Genomic DNA, 15884 nt, shown 5'->3' on the forward strand with positions numbered 1-15884 from the left:
AAAAGAGCTGAATGAGAAAATTCATACTGCTATCTTTAGACTCTATGTGTACATTTGAAGGTATCTGATGTATGATAAACCATCAAAATGAAATATAAAGTTACTTTGATGAAAATAAAAATGACTCAGAAGTTGCAAATGCAAAAACAATCTTCACAGAAGCAAACTCTCAGAGATATTTCATGACTTTGGAAAGGATAAAGTGGCTGAAGTTAGTATAAATTTAGAAGTACGACAATTCACCAAAATATAAAACAATATTTATATCTTTCATTATATAACCCAAAGCAGAAAGCAAATGTTGTTTAGATGATGTTTTGAAAACACAGTCTCTCAGGTGCTGGGAAGGTGGCTCAGCGGTAGAGTGATTGCCTTGCATGCATGAGGCCCTGGGTTTGATTCCTCAGTACCACATAAGCAGAAAAAGATGGAAATGGTGCTGTGGCTCAAGTGGAAACGCTAGCCTTGAGATGAGGGACAGCACCCAGTTTCCAGACCCCATGATCAACAAAATAAAAATAAAAAACAAAAAAATCAGTGTCTCACTTTTGTGGCCTCAACTCTGTAATATTGTTGCTTCAGCCTAGGGCTAAGTTTTAAGATGTAGACACTTATCAACACTCCTGATTCAGATTCTACTTGATCATTTTTTAAATAAATATTTTGTTCTTAATTTTGCTCTTTGTAAATTCACATGCACCTATAAAAAATTGTTTGGCCATCCAGTAACCTTCTCAAATAACCTCCTAATGATGACTTACAAAAAGTTGTATTATATTATAAGTAGAATAATGCTACAAATAAAGAAAACTAATAATTAAATATTAATGATTAATAAAATAAAAAACAAAACAATTACTAGTATTTTCAGTATTTGAAGTGTACTACATATTAGATTTTAGCATTTTCTCATATTCCTATACAGTTAACACTGGCTACGGTTGTGATGTTCAACAAGAGTTTTATAGAATATGACTACTCTTTAAAATTACCCACTAAGATTACTATTTAAGGCTCATCTCATCATTTGTTTATGGTTTATATCATCATTTGTTCCTTGCTAGCATATAAAGTAAGGAAGGTCTAAGGTTTTAACAGAAACTGTGTAGTTAACAAAATCTAAACTCTTCACTCTGCTTCTTTACACAATGACTTTGCAACTTTTCTTTAATCAAGTTTCTATAAACTCTGAAATGTACATTCTTAGTAGTGTATGTCTGCTACCATAAATCTTAAATACTTCATAGAAAAGTTTTATATCTGCCAAAAAGTCCTAATTTTGGCATATATAACCAAATACTCAAAATTAAATATATTTAAAACATTAAATCTTTTAACAAACCTTAACACTTGCTGCTGTGTTCGTTATGACAGGTGCCTTGTATAGAATAATTGAATTCCTCCTCCTACACATCTCTTGAACAACAAATATCTGGAATTATTTTGTTTTTGACATGTCAATCTTGACTTTATTTTTAAATGTGTGCTTATGTAAGAAATATATGGTTCTAAAATTTCATGACAATTTTTTTGAACTTACTTTTTGTTGAATTGTATAGTTTAATAAAATCAATTACACTTTATATATAAAAAGTGTTCTCTGCTCAATTCAGCATCACATACACTAACATTGGAACGATACAGGGAAGATTAGCATGGCCCCTGCACAAGGATGACATGCAAATTCATGGAGCATTCCACATTTTTACAAGAACAGATGCTGGTGGAGATGTGGCCACAAGGGAACCGTATGCATTGTTGGTGTGAGTGTATACTTGTTCAACCACTTTGGAAAGCAGAATTGAAGTTCCTCAAAAGACTCCACATAGAGCTCCCCTATGACTCGGCAATTCCACTTTTGGGCATTTACCCAGATGATCACAAACAAGACAATACTAAAACTACCAGCACAACTATGTTTATTGCAGCATTATTACCATAGCTAAGATATGGAACCGACCCAGATGCCCCTCACTAGATGATTGGATCATGAAAATGTGGTATATATACACAATGAAATTCTATGCCTCCATCAGAAAAAATGGCATTACTCAATTTTTTAGGAAATGGAAGACTTGGAAAAATATTAAGAGAAGTAAGCTAAGGCCAAAGAAACATAGGTCCCATGTTTTCCCTTATTTTCAATAATGAATATATGTTTGTCATATGACCTGATAAAATGATATTAAGGGAATTGAACCCCAAGATAGGGACACAATTGGTATTTTGTTTCTTGCTGTTGTTTCTAACATATTTATAATGTGTAATGTGATTTTTTGTTTCTTTATATGTTCCTCCCCCACTCTATAACTTCTGTTTTCACTTTATTTGAAGTTGGTTCACCTACATCTTGTATGTACACTTCTCTAATTTGCAGAGGGGAAGGGAAAAAAGGCTCAAATAAGGATACAGGTTGACCCATTATAACAATGAAAAGCACAGGTAACTATGTTGAAAAATGAACTTTACACTCTCGTTGGAGGCAGGGAGAGAAGAGTGTACTTGTTGAGGTGGGAGGGAAGGGATGATAGATGAAATATAAAGGAGGAGGCAACAATGCTTGTTAGGAAATGTACTAATTATCCTGCTTATGTGAATGTGAACCCTCTGTACAGTATGATTACAGTAAAAAACATATAAAATTGTCCTGAGATGGAAGAGTTTATTTCCTCTATTTTACCCATATAATATCATTAACAATGAAATTAATGTGACTTCTGGGAAGATGGCGGAGGAGAATCTCTCATATAGAAAGCAGTTTTAGTATTCTAATGAACAGTCCTATGATAGAGAATCACAGCAAGTGGGCCATTACACTACAGAGAGTTTGGCCAGAGAGGCAAAATCCAGGCAAGTAGACAGATCTGAGCACTTGCCTGTATAGCTTCAGCTGCGTCGGCTGCTGTGGCTGCCATGGCTGCAGTAGCCACAATACCTATAACACAGAGAATCTGGGACAAAGGTGCCAGACACAGGAGGCAAGCAGATTCCACTCAACACCAGCAAGAATTGACAAGGAAAAGGTATCTTCATCTGGCAGATCACAAACCAGACACGACCCAGGAACCAACACTCCGGCATGAATAGAACCCTGACATCCTGACTCTATCCCAGGGAGTAGAGGTGGGAAGGCTGCCCCTCCCCCCACCTGCCGGAGATCTCCATCTTTGATACAGCAAGGACAAGCTGAGCAGCTAACTCCAACTCAGGCCCTGGAAAGAATAAAAAGAGTCATTTAGCAGGTCACAGGAACCTGACCTGACCTGCCAGGCTCAACCCCACTCAGGGGAAAGTCACCCAGCCCAGACAGAGAAAACTCTGCCCCCAAATGAGTGGCTTTCTTCACTGGGTAAACATAGCCAGAGGCTGCCCCTCCCTACAGCAGCCTAGTCAATCAGTTGAACTTTAGTAAACATAAATTCTGAGAATGGCTCCACGCTGGGTTCTGTGAGTGTCTCTGGAGCTAGCTCCTGTGGGAAAAGCTACTGTTTGCTGAAAGGCCTCAATGCTACCCAGAACCTAGCCTCATCACAGCATCTCCAAACTAGAGTTAACAGCCATCTAACTCTTTTGTGATACTCAAAGCAAAACTCCCTCCCACTGAACTAGCCTGGGAGGAGGATCTGAGTAAAGCAGAGCATTTTTCTTCCTGCTCAAACAAACTGAATTAAGAAACCAAACAAGCCACAGGAATACCAAAAACCACAAGCAGACCAGAGAGTCCACCAAGAGAAGGGTTTTGGACACAAGGGAGATACAGGATCTTCCCATCCTCTCCTGTCCCCCCCCCCCAAAAAAAAAATCAAAGAAATGCTTTTGTCCTATTTATGTTTTAAAAATCGCTTTCTATTAATCTTATTTTTCAATTATAATTTTTACTTTAGGTGTATATGAGTGTGTTTGTTTTTTTGTTTTTTAATCTCTATTGACATTTTGGTGCTTTTTTTTCTTTTCTTCATTTTTTTAATCTTTTTCCTCTTGCTGTTTTTTTTTTTTTTATTTAAACGCTGTTCTGTTCAACTTCAGATATATAGCCCTCTTCGAATATTATACCTTATTCCCCACTGTGTACACATTTAATCCAGAAATTTATTACTCAATTCACAACCTCTTAGGCTTAAATTCTTTAATAGCAGTATTACATCTTTATACCTATATAATTTTTTAAGAATTTTTGTTTTTCTATCTTTCTTGTTGTTTTTTGTTTTATTTTTCTTCTCTTTTAATCCTTCTCCTATCACTCTGTCTAATTCTTTTCCCTCTCTGAGATTGGGACTTGATAAAATTCACTCTCATTTTACCTCTCCACACCACTTTAATCCTATTTTACCCACATTTCTCCATAAACCTAATAATTTCTGATTTGCCAAATTGTTTCTTGCTGTTCTTATCCCATTAATCCACAGTTGTTTGATGTTGAGTAGATTGTATCTGTTGAGTTAGATTGTACCTGCAGCCTTTTTTTCTTTTTTGTCAGTCATGTAGCCTGCACTCTGGGCCTGGGTGCTGTCCCTCAGTTCTTCCTCTCATGGCTAGTGCTCTATCACTTGTGCCATAGCATCATTTCCGGCCTTTTCTGCTTATGTGGTGCAGAGGAATCAAACCCAGGGCCTCATGCATGCAAGGAAATCACTCTAACACTGAGCCACCTTCCCAGTCCTCCGCAGCCTTTTGAATGTGCAACTACAGAACTTTGGTTGATGCTTGCCTTAAAATTGTGTTCTAGCACAAAATTGATGTTACTTTCATACCAAATGGGCAGAGCAAGCCAGAAAAATAAAAGAAAAAATGGCAAGTCTGCGTATCTCAACTCCCAATCAAGACAATCAGGTGACAGAACAGTTAATAAATAATCCAGAGCAGAGTTCCCTAAAAGCTCTACAAAAACTCTGGTAAACATGGTGAATGAAAAGATTGAAAACCTGCAAAGGACTCAGTGTGAGCGTGATAAGGAGAGAGAGGAGGCAAAACAAAGGTAAACACAGGAATCTGGTGACCGTGAGAAAGCTACTCAAAGATTGATACAGAAATTTCGTGAGCAGGTTGAGAGCAGTCAAAGATGAGAATTGTGTGAGCAGGCTGAGAACAGTCAAAAAGAAAATAGGAATTGCATGAGCAGGATGAGAACAGACAAAGACAAACACAGGAATTGCGTGAGCAGTCTGACAAAAGTCAAAGAGAACTACAGGAATTGCATGAACATGAGGAAGCTAATCCAGGAGTAATGCAGAAATTGCGTGTGCAGGATGAGAATAGACAAAGATCAATACAGGCATTCATGAAGTCCATAAACAGACAGATGAAAGAATTCAGGGAGACCACAAAGGAAATGCTGAATGGAGCCTGCCAAAAGGAATGGGACTCCAAGGAAACCATAGCCGATCAACTAAGTGCTCAGAGAATAAAAACTAAACACCAAATTAAGGAAGTAAAGAAGTTCATACAAGATCTAAAAAAAAGCTCCAACAAAGAATTTGAAGCCATCGACCAATTAGAAGGAAAAGAAATAAAAAAAAAAACATAGTAGAAAGTCTTGACAGTAGTTTAGACCATGAAGAAGATCAAATCTCGGGGATGGAAGACAGCCTAGATATTAAAAAGAAAGAACATACAACTATCCAAGACAAATCCAAGAAATATGATAGGTATATTTAACGTTTGGAAGAGACCATCAAAAGGCCTAATCTGAGGATAATGGATAGAGGAGCACCTAGAGACAGAAGTTAATGTTCTAGGAAATTTGTTTAACAGGGTCCTAGCAGAGAACTTCCCAAACATGCAAAAGGATAGGCTTATTCAGATACAAGAAATTTGTAGAACCCCAAATAGACCATAAAAGAACAGGACATCCCACCATCATTATAATCCACATGGGATCAATTCAGACCAAGGTAAAGATCAATCACTTATAAAGGGAAACTAATTAGAATCACCTCAGATTATTCAGCAGAGACAATTAAAGCAAGAAGACTCTGGAATGATAAATGCCATGCCCTAAAGACAAACAATTATCAACCAAGGATACTGTACCCAGCTAAAATCTCCTTCATAACCGAAGGTCAAATAAAAACCTTCCATAGCAAAGACAAATGAAACAATATATCTCCCTCAAACCAGCCTTACAAAAGGTACTTAAAGATGTCCTACACATAGAAAACCAAGAAGACAATAATAAAGGATAAGAAACAGCACCCAAACAGAGATTCAAGAACCATAGGAAGAACCCAGTTGGCACAGCCCCCAAAAAGATGGATAACATGGGAGGAACTCCCAAATACCTCTAAGTCCTAACTCTTAAAATTAAGGACCAGCACAACTATGTTTATTGTAGCATTATTTACTATAGCTAAGATATGGAACCAACCCAGATGCCCCTAGGTAGATGAATGGATCAAGAAAATGTGTTATATATACACAATGGAATTCTATGCCTCCATCAGACAGAATGACATTGCTCCATTTGTTAGGAAATGGAAAGACTTGGAAAAAATTATATTAAGTGAAGTAAGCCAAGCCCAAAGAAACATAGATCCCATGGTTTCCCTCATTTGCAATTGTTAGTATATATATGAGTCAAGCAGAAAAAGTCAGATAATGTGATATTAAGAAAATGAACCCTAAGATATGTACTTAAATGTTTTTTTTTTCTTTCATACATTTGTTTCTAACGCATTTAAATGATTATTTCTTTGTTGCTTTGTATGTCCCTCCCCACAGTATAACCCCTGCTTTCACTGTATTTGAGGTCGGTATAATTTGTGGAGGGGAAGGGGAAAAACAAGTCTTTTAAATAAGGATACAGGTGGACCCGTTGCAACAATGAGAAGTACAAGTTGTCATGTCGAAAACAAACTTTACAACTTTGGTGGAGGGTGGGGGAAGAATTGGGTGAGTGGGGGAGGCTTGGAAGGGATGGGAAGGGTAAACAAAGTAGGAGGCTACAATGCTTGATAAGAAATGTACTCATTAACTTGCCCATGTAATTGTTACCCCTATGTACAGTTTTTTCACAATAAAAAAAATTAAAAAAAAACGACTTTTGAAAGTGAAAGGCTGGAACAAAATATGCCAAGCAAATGGAGTCCATAAACAGGCAGGAGTTGCAATGTTAATATCAGATAAAATAGACTTCAAATTAAAATTAGTGAGAAGAGATAAAAAAGGTCACTACATACAAATTCACGGATCTCTCCTCCAGGAGGATATTACAATACTAAATATCTATTCGCCAAACAATGGAGCACCCAAATTTATCCAAGAACCACTACTTTCCACCCAAACTCACATAGATCCAAAGACACTAATTGTTTGGGACTTTAACACACCATTATCCACAATACATAGATCAACTCAGAAAAACTTAACAGAGAAAACACAGATCTAAACAACTGCACAGATCAACTAGATTTAACAGACGTCTACCAAATATTTCGCCCAGCAGCATCAGAATACACGTTTTGCTCAGCAGCACAAGGGACATTTTCTAAAATAGACCATATTTTACATCGCAAAGCAAACTTGTCCAAATTGAGAAACATTGAAGTTATACTTTATATTCTCTCAGACCACAAGGGAATAAAATTAAAACTCAACACCAAAAGCCACCAAAGAAAGTCCAGTAACACATGGAGGCTGAACAACACACTGCTGAATCAAGGGTGGGTCATGGAAGAGATTAGAAAGGAAATTCAAATGTTCATGCTATTCAACAAAAATGAGCACACAAATTACCAGCTCCTCTGGGACACAGCAAAGACAATACTGAGAGGCAAGTTTATAGCTCTGAGTTCCTACATCAACCAATTAGAGAGATCTGAAACCAACAATTTAATAAGACATCTGAACCTCCATGACAAACCGCAACATGATAATCCCTAATCCAGTGGATGGAAAGAAATAATTAAAGTTCAATATGAATTAAATGTATTAGAATCCAAAAATTCCACAGAAGGAATCAATAAAACAAATAATTGGTTCTTCGATAAAATTAACAAATTTGACAGATCCTTAGCAAATCTTATCAGAAAAAGAAGAAAACACACCCAAAAAATAAACTCAGAGATGAGAATGGAATCATCATCAAAGAAACAACCAAGATTCAGAACATTATAAGGGAATACTTCTCAAAATTTTACGCTAATAAGTTTGAGAACTTGACAGAAATGGATCTTTTTTGCTAGCAAATATTGTCATGCTGAAACTAAACCAAGATGAGCTAAACCATCTTAACAGGCCCATATAAAGCATTGAAATAGAAACAGCAATGAGACCTCCCATCTAAGTAAAGTCCAGGACCAGATGGTTTTACAGCAGAATTCTACAAGGCCTTCAAAGCAGAGCTCACATCAGTACTCTTTCACCACTTCACAGCTGTTCTACTCTTTGTATAATACAGTATTTTCCCCAGTCCCATATCTTGTATTGCTGCTCTCATATATTTTATTTTATTTTTTATTGAAATTTTAGTGTCAATTTAATGTACAAAGGTGTTATAGTTACATAATAAGGTAATGAGTTCATTTCTTTTCTAACTTGTTACCCCTTCACCCATTTTTCTCCCTCTTCCCTCCAAATGGCCCCTCCAAGATTATTTCAAACATGTTGTCTTGTGATTATCACTGTTGCATAGGTTCCTCCTTTGTCCTTTGTCTCACCATTTTTTCCCTTTCCCTTCCCTAGTTCAGATCAACATATTTACAATACCCAGGGTATTAAAAACAAATACAGTGACTACAGGGGACAAACCATATGTGGGGAAAAAAACAAAATGATGAAAAAAATCACATAGTACATTAAGAATAACAAAAATAAAAAACATGTCTTGGGGTTCATTTCACTTGGAATCACCTTATATGGTCAAATGTACATAACTATAGAGCTATTCTGCTAATCTACTAAGATTATCCATGATGTACACAATAATGCTCCCCTATTACCCAATAATCCCACTTCTTGGCATTTAACCAGGTGAACACAAACAAGACCACAGTAAAGCTACCAGTACAATTTTGTTTATTACAGTATTATTTAACATAGCTAAGATATGGAATGAGCAGAATAGCTCTATAGCTATGTACCTATAACCATATAAGGTGATTCCAAGTGAAATGAACTCCAAGACATGTTGTTTGTTGTTCTTAATGTACTATGTGATTTGTTTTTATCCTTTTGCGTTTTCCCCACCTATGGTTTATCCCCTATAGTCACTGTATTTGATTTTGATACCTTGGGTATTGTAAATATGTTGATCTGAACTAGGGAAGGGAAAGGGAAAAATGATGAGACAAAGGTCAAAGGGGGAACGTATGCAACAGTGATACTCACAAGACAATATATTGGAAATAATCTTGATGGGGCCATTGCTAGCAAATGGGAGAAAAGTGGGGGAAGGGGTAACCTTAGAAAAGAAATATATTCGTTTCTTACTTATGTAACTATAACCCCTCTGTACATTACCTTGACAGTAACATTTCAATAAAAAATAAAATAAAATACATGAGAGCACCAATACAGGATATGGGACCGGGGAAATACTGTACTATACAAATAGTAGAAGAGATGTGGAGAGCAGTAATTTTACTTCAACCTAGCAAAAAATAAACTAGCATACAGATTTTCAGCCTCATGTCAGTCACTAAAAAGGGAAAACAAAACGCACAATCAGCAATCCAATAGACATAAAATACAAAACTAAACACGTAAAATGAAGAGACAATTTTGACCAAAAATAACAAATGATAGAATTAGGAAACAAATAACAAGCTGGTAAGTTTAAAAAATATTACCAATAATTCTATTAAATATTGTTACATCACAATGTGTTAGAACTATAATTAAAATTATAGTTTAGAACGCTATCATTTTAATAATAGCTTACTTATTATTGATTTCTTGATGTTGAATGTTTAGTATGTAATTTTACTTTTAGGAGCTATAGAAAAGAAGAAAGTAAAGTAATTTTAATAATATATTTCATGAATTGTAAAACTGAGAAGCATTAGAATTTAAACAAATAATATATCATTACTGTTTTAATTCCATGAATTAATGTAGTAATTCAAAATGTATTCTACACTTAGCAGTTGTCTTAACATCAAATAATAAATTATTGCACATGACTCTTGGTATTAGGTGGAAGGGTTCAGCACTGTGGTAAAATTCACACCACACAAAACATGAGGGTATGACTCCTCTCATCTTGCTTAAATTGTGGAAATTTTATTTCTATAAGCCTGTTAAATTCCTCTCTAGGTGACATCTATACAAATAAATACAATTATATACATGAGGAGTATTTCAGATGATACATAAAAGTCATATTCATTAATTAAATTTTTCTATTCTGTACCAAATAAATATTTATAGAGACACTGAATTTCTGAGTAGATGATGGTATATGTGTGCCAGCTTATACGTATTGAGGCTTATTTTATATTTCTGACATTCTACAGTTGGATTTAATTTTCCATAAGGGGTTAAGTGTATTATATTGGATATATGAAAGTAAACTGAATATTTATTCCATTAATACTTTGCCTCTTGTCTAATCCCAATATAAATTATCCATATATTTGAAGTAATGAAAATAACAACAGATATAAGCAAGATAAATCATTCTGTAGTAGACAAGTATTTCACCTTTATTTTTATGGTTGGTCCTCTTTTACACTACAGAATATTCTTGGGGAAATGTCCTCCAGGCTGACCACAACTGCAGAATATTATGGTTTGATGTATCATGAGAGAAGGAAGGAAGGGGCAGCTTCCTTCCAAAAACCTGCTCTCAGCCATGTGATCAATTTTATGGTTATGAGTTGGAAATGACATTTTTCACAGTCAAACTTGAAAAATCATCTTGATAGACTATTTCTGTAAGTGGTTACAGAGGATTATTGATGGCTTTGCAAGGATGCAAGTTTGCCTCATTTTGAGACAATTTAAAGAGGACATTAGTCAGTTGTTCTTTGCATCTTTAGGAGAAAAACCAATTGACTCTAGGCCAGAGGATCACTGGGGCCCAAGAAGCTACTACCTTAAATAGTAATCCTAAACTTCTAAAACAAAAAAAAAAAATCAAAAACAAAACAAACAAAAACTCTATTGAGCACAGCCAGTCAGGGCTACTATCACTGCCTACATGAAATCAGGCAAGAAACAGAAGCTGAGATTCATTTACCTGATAACTAATATGTATTTTTATGAGGCAGACTGAAATTAGACTACAGAGAGAGGGTCAGAAAGACTGATGAGAGAGACTAAAGTTGGTCACACGAAGATTGGAAAGTAGAATGCCTTGTGGAACAAATAAATCATACAAAGCCTGTGCATGTAAAAACAAGATAGCAGACCAAATTCCAAAAGTGCACGTTTTCTTAGAGGACAGCTTAATGAATTATCAATGGAAATCTTTGAAATCTTAAATATTTGACCACATGTGGGAGAAGGCCAATTGTTGAAGAGAAAGAAAATGTCATCACTTTCTTAAGAGGTCCAATATCACTTTAGGACTAATCAAGCACAGATTTGTAATAAAAAGAGAAAATAATTATTCCAAATGAGGGTTTCATTTGTTTTGATGTAACAGTTCTTGATTTACATGCTAGCAATTAACATACAATTGATCCAGTTCCACAGCTGAGTTGATATTGACTGCAGTATTCCTACATGAAGGAAAAGAGAACATTTACAAATGTCTGATGAAATGAGTTGAGGATGAAGTGTTCTAATAGTGATATCTGAGGGTTAGACACAGGTGAAGAAGTACATATTCTTTTCTAAAAATCCCCCATTTTTAGCCTGGTGCTAGTCACTCAAAGCTTTATTCTTAGCCACTCAGGAAGCTAAGATCTGAGGACTACAGTTCAAAGCCAGCCTGGGCAGGAAATTCCCTGAGACTCTTATCTCCATTTAACCACCAGAAAATTAGAAGTGGCTCAAGAGTTAGAGAACTCACTTTGAGTTGAAGAGCTCAGGAACAGTGCCCAAGCCCAGACTTAAAAACAACAAAAAAAAAATGTGTCCCGTTTCTTGGACTGCCTACATCTTTTCCTAACATTCAACAAAGAAGCCATTTTATCACCCATTACCTTTAAGTCCTATCCTAGCTACTGCAAATAGAATGATTTGGTATCTTATGTCAAAAGGTTCATATTTGAGGAAACAAATACCAACATTGGTAACTATTTTTCCAGCCCTTGAATTCTGGGCCTGGGCCCTGAACATGGTTATGTTGGTAGCTTTCATGGGAACTTGTGGGATTACTGCCCATGAGGGGAATTACTGGGTCTTAAGGGAGATCTATGTTTAGTCTTTTTAGGAAACTCCATACTGCATTCCACAGTGGTTGAACAAGTTTAATTTCCCACCAACAGTGTAATAGATTTCCCAATCGGCTACATCCATGCCAGCATTTGCCATTTTTAGTTTTCTTGATAATGGCCATTCTAACTGTAATGAGGTAGAATCTGTCATGTATACATGTAGATTTGTGGGCACCTTCCAGCTACCATAAATGAATGAATCTATGAAACCTATATTGCTCTGAGTCTGCATTCCTTTCTCTTTGCTCTTAGTATAATTTTCGCAAGCCTCTTAATTTCCTTTAATACTGGTGAGAAGTCATCTTTCTGGTGGATGTTCAGAATTCCATTACGTGTGTGTGTGTGTGTCTGTGTGTGTGTGTGTGTGTGTGTGTGTGTATAAGATGACTATAGGCCCATGATTTCATTTCTAAGCCTTCTGCTTCATGTGTAATTTTGCATTTCCATATTAAATTTGGATTGTTTTCTCTACTGCATTGAAGAATATTGTTGGGATTTTGATGAGTATTGCAATGTCAATTATTTGTGGTCAGTATAGCAGGTTTTGCCATGTTAATTCTTCGAACCAGAAGCATAGAAAGATTTTCCATTTCCTTGACTCTCTTTCAATTTCCTCTTTTAGATTTTAAAGTTTTCACAGTAGAGATCACTCACATTTCTAGTTAAATTTATTAATTCCTACTTGTTTTTTTGTTGTTTCGTTTGTTTAGATTTGATTTGATTTTGAGGCTACTATATATGAGGCTGATTTTTGGATTTCAACCTGGTTCTTGCCATTGTTGGTCACACAGGAAAACTACATATTCTTGTGGCTTTTATACCCTACTACATTGCTGAAGGTTAGCATCACCTTTACTAATTTGATGGAGGAAGCTATAGGGTCCTTTAAATATAGGATCATTTCATTTGTAAAAAGGAATAGTTTTACTTCTCCCTATTTGTATCCCCTTTGTGTTTTTTTTTTATTGTGGTAATACTGTTCAGAGGGGTTACAATTACATGGGCAAGTTATTGAGTACATTTCTTATCAAGAATTGTAGCCTCCTCCTTTGATTCCCCTTCCCATCCCTTCCCATTCTCCCCTCTTCCCCCACCCAATCCTCCTCCTCCCTATCCCCCCACCCCTCACCAAAGTTGTGAAATTATTCTCTTGCCTATTGCTCTTGCTAGAAAGTCCACTACCATATTGAAGAGTATTGGAGAGAGTGGACATCCTGTTGGGTCTTCTCCGTCCCACGAAAGACGGACGGGGTCCGAGGAAAGGTAAGTGCGGCCCTCGCCCGTTCCCTAGCCTCCCTCAGCCCAGGAGACAATCAGACACAGCGGGGAGGCAAATCCAGCAGGTAGAAAAACTCGTTTATTAACAGAGAGCAGCCCCTTTTAAGGACAACAAGGGTGGGTGGTATGGTAAGGGAGGAAGAGGAACCAATCACTGTCAAGGTCACACCCTATCATTCACCTGAGCCTTCACGGGCTGGTTAGGCACTGATCAGAAGATCAATTGGGGTCTGCCCACTCAACCCCCTCCCAGAGCCATCTTGGCTGGCCATGTGCTCTCCAGTAAATTAGGCTCTGCCCACTCAACCCCCTCCCAGCACCATCTTTGCTGCCCATGTGCTCCACAGATTCCCCCTTTTATTTTTGTTTTAATGGCAGACCCACCTAGCACAGTAATAAACATCAGTCCCACCACAGTTAGAAATGTCCGAAGCAGTTCAAGTAATTCCTGGGCACCTGGTGTCTTTTAAGTAAGCCAGTTCCTTGTACGTGCCTTTAAGCTAGCACAGGAGTCAAAATGACCTTTGAGCTTTACTGTCAGCTCCCAATTGCTCCCAACATCATCTCCCCCCGTCTTTGCTTAAAGAAGTGAACCCGCCTGTCTTAGGTTGGGTGGATCGCCTTGTCTGCCTTACCCGTCATCGGGAACTTCTTCAGAGCGAAGCTGAAGGCCCTGTCTTAGGTTGGTCAGACTGACACCCCTTCTTACCCGTCTCTGGCTGCGATTCCTCTGGGGGGGGGGAAATTCATTCATTTGGAGTTTGATAACTGGCTGGCTAAGCTCATAATGCAAGAAAGGCATAGAAAAAACCATCAGCAAAAGCATTACCAGGCCAGGAAATGTCACTACTAGTCCTTTAACCTTAGTGAAGGATGGGATAGCAGTCTTTGCCTCTTCAGAGTCCAGAGGTGGGGATTGTTCTAATCCAGCTATTTGCCTGTGGGGTTGGACAAAATCTAAGCTGGAAGCATAACAAAAGGTGGTTGTTTAACAATAAGTATGGATTCAATGCTGCTATACAAGCAATTAGTAGAAGAACAATTAAAGCAGGTAACATTAAAATAATTAACTCCTACAAAAATATTAAACAGTCCATAGGGTGGTGATCAAAATGAAGGTCAGGCCACCAGCTCGAAGGGACAGCTTCTCTTGTGGTGCTCCTGATGATTTCTGCATTGCCAGCATTGATCACTGCCCAGGTCACCCGTTGAGGTTGATGCAGGTTCCGTAGGGCCGTTCCCGTTCACAGGATTCGGAGTCAGGACAGCCAACAGCTGGAGTGTCACCATCTGCAATTGTTAGAGAACACAAGAGCTTCTCAAGGGCTGGTTGCCCTTGGGGATGGTTAATAATTGTCTTTCTGGCTTTTGTCTTTAAAACACAAGCCTCGGCCATGGCCCTTTTTTGTTGTTGTTGTTGTTGTTGTTGTTGTTGGTTAGCTTATTCTTGGGCATCCTCCTGTATAGAGGAAATGGGTAAAAACTTAAGGTTCCTGGCAGGGATCCAAATGGGAGCAGACTCCCCTATGGGGAAAACCCATCCAAATCCCCTGCCCATAGTAACTAGGGGGTCAGGTCCTCTCCATTGTTGTGTCAGGGGGTGCTTCCACCTGACTTTCACTTGGGGCTTAGGGTTTAGTTGTCCCCAGTGCTTCTGAAATCTGGATTCAGTTGCCCCTTTTGAAAAAATTAAAAACAAAGCTATCTGTAACTGTATATGGGGGCTAACTCCCCCTTTTTTGTTTTATAGGCTACCAGAATACAAATTAAAGGGTTTTTGAATGTCCTGAAGAGCCATAATTACGGCCAGCATTTCCTTATATTGTGCTGACCCTTGACAAGGTTGAAATCTTTGTTGGCTCGGAGTCTTTTGTTGCTCCTCAAAGGCTGCATATGCAGAGCCCGCTTTACCTCCATCAGTAAAAACATGGAGGGCGCCAGGAATAGGCGTAGGAGAAAATAGAGATGGTATTTTCAGGGGAAGTCGCCATAACATGACAGTCCATTTGGATGGCCCATAATGGCAGTCAGTTTGGCCTAGAAACCCCTCCAAGGACAGAGCAAGAGGAGCATTGGCTCGAGTGAGCCACCCAATGTCTGCCATCCGAAAAAGGAAAAACAATGGAGTGAGGGTCGAGGCCATAATGCCTTTGGGCTTGCGTCCTTCCCTTCACAATAGCATCTGCAAGTTGGTCTGCTTGAGAGTACACCCGAGGTGTGCCCCCCAGGGGAGTGTGAACCCACTCTAATGGCTCCCCATTTTGAGTTAAAACTGCAGATATTAAT

General features: G+C 37.7%; 1 non-coding gene across 1 annotated transcript; it reads left to right on the top strand.

Moving 5' to 3' along the window:
- Nucleotides 1-1600: 1600 nt before the first annotated feature.
- Nucleotides 1601-1707, top strand: LOC122120722. Its single transcript, XR_006149783.1, has one exon. It is a non-coding gene; the product is annotated as a U6 spliceosomal RNA (small nuclear RNA).
- The last annotated feature ends 14177 nt before the right edge of the window (nt 1708-15884 follow it).

Source organism: Dipodomys spectabilis, unplaced genomic scaffold, assembly GCF_019054845.1.
Source record: "Dipodomys spectabilis isolate Male_0828 unplaced genomic scaffold, ASM1905484v1 ptg000177l, whole genome shotgun sequence".
In the NCBI taxonomy this organism is placed as follows: Eukaryota; Metazoa; Chordata; class Mammalia; order Rodentia; family Heteromyidae; genus Dipodomys; species Dipodomys spectabilis.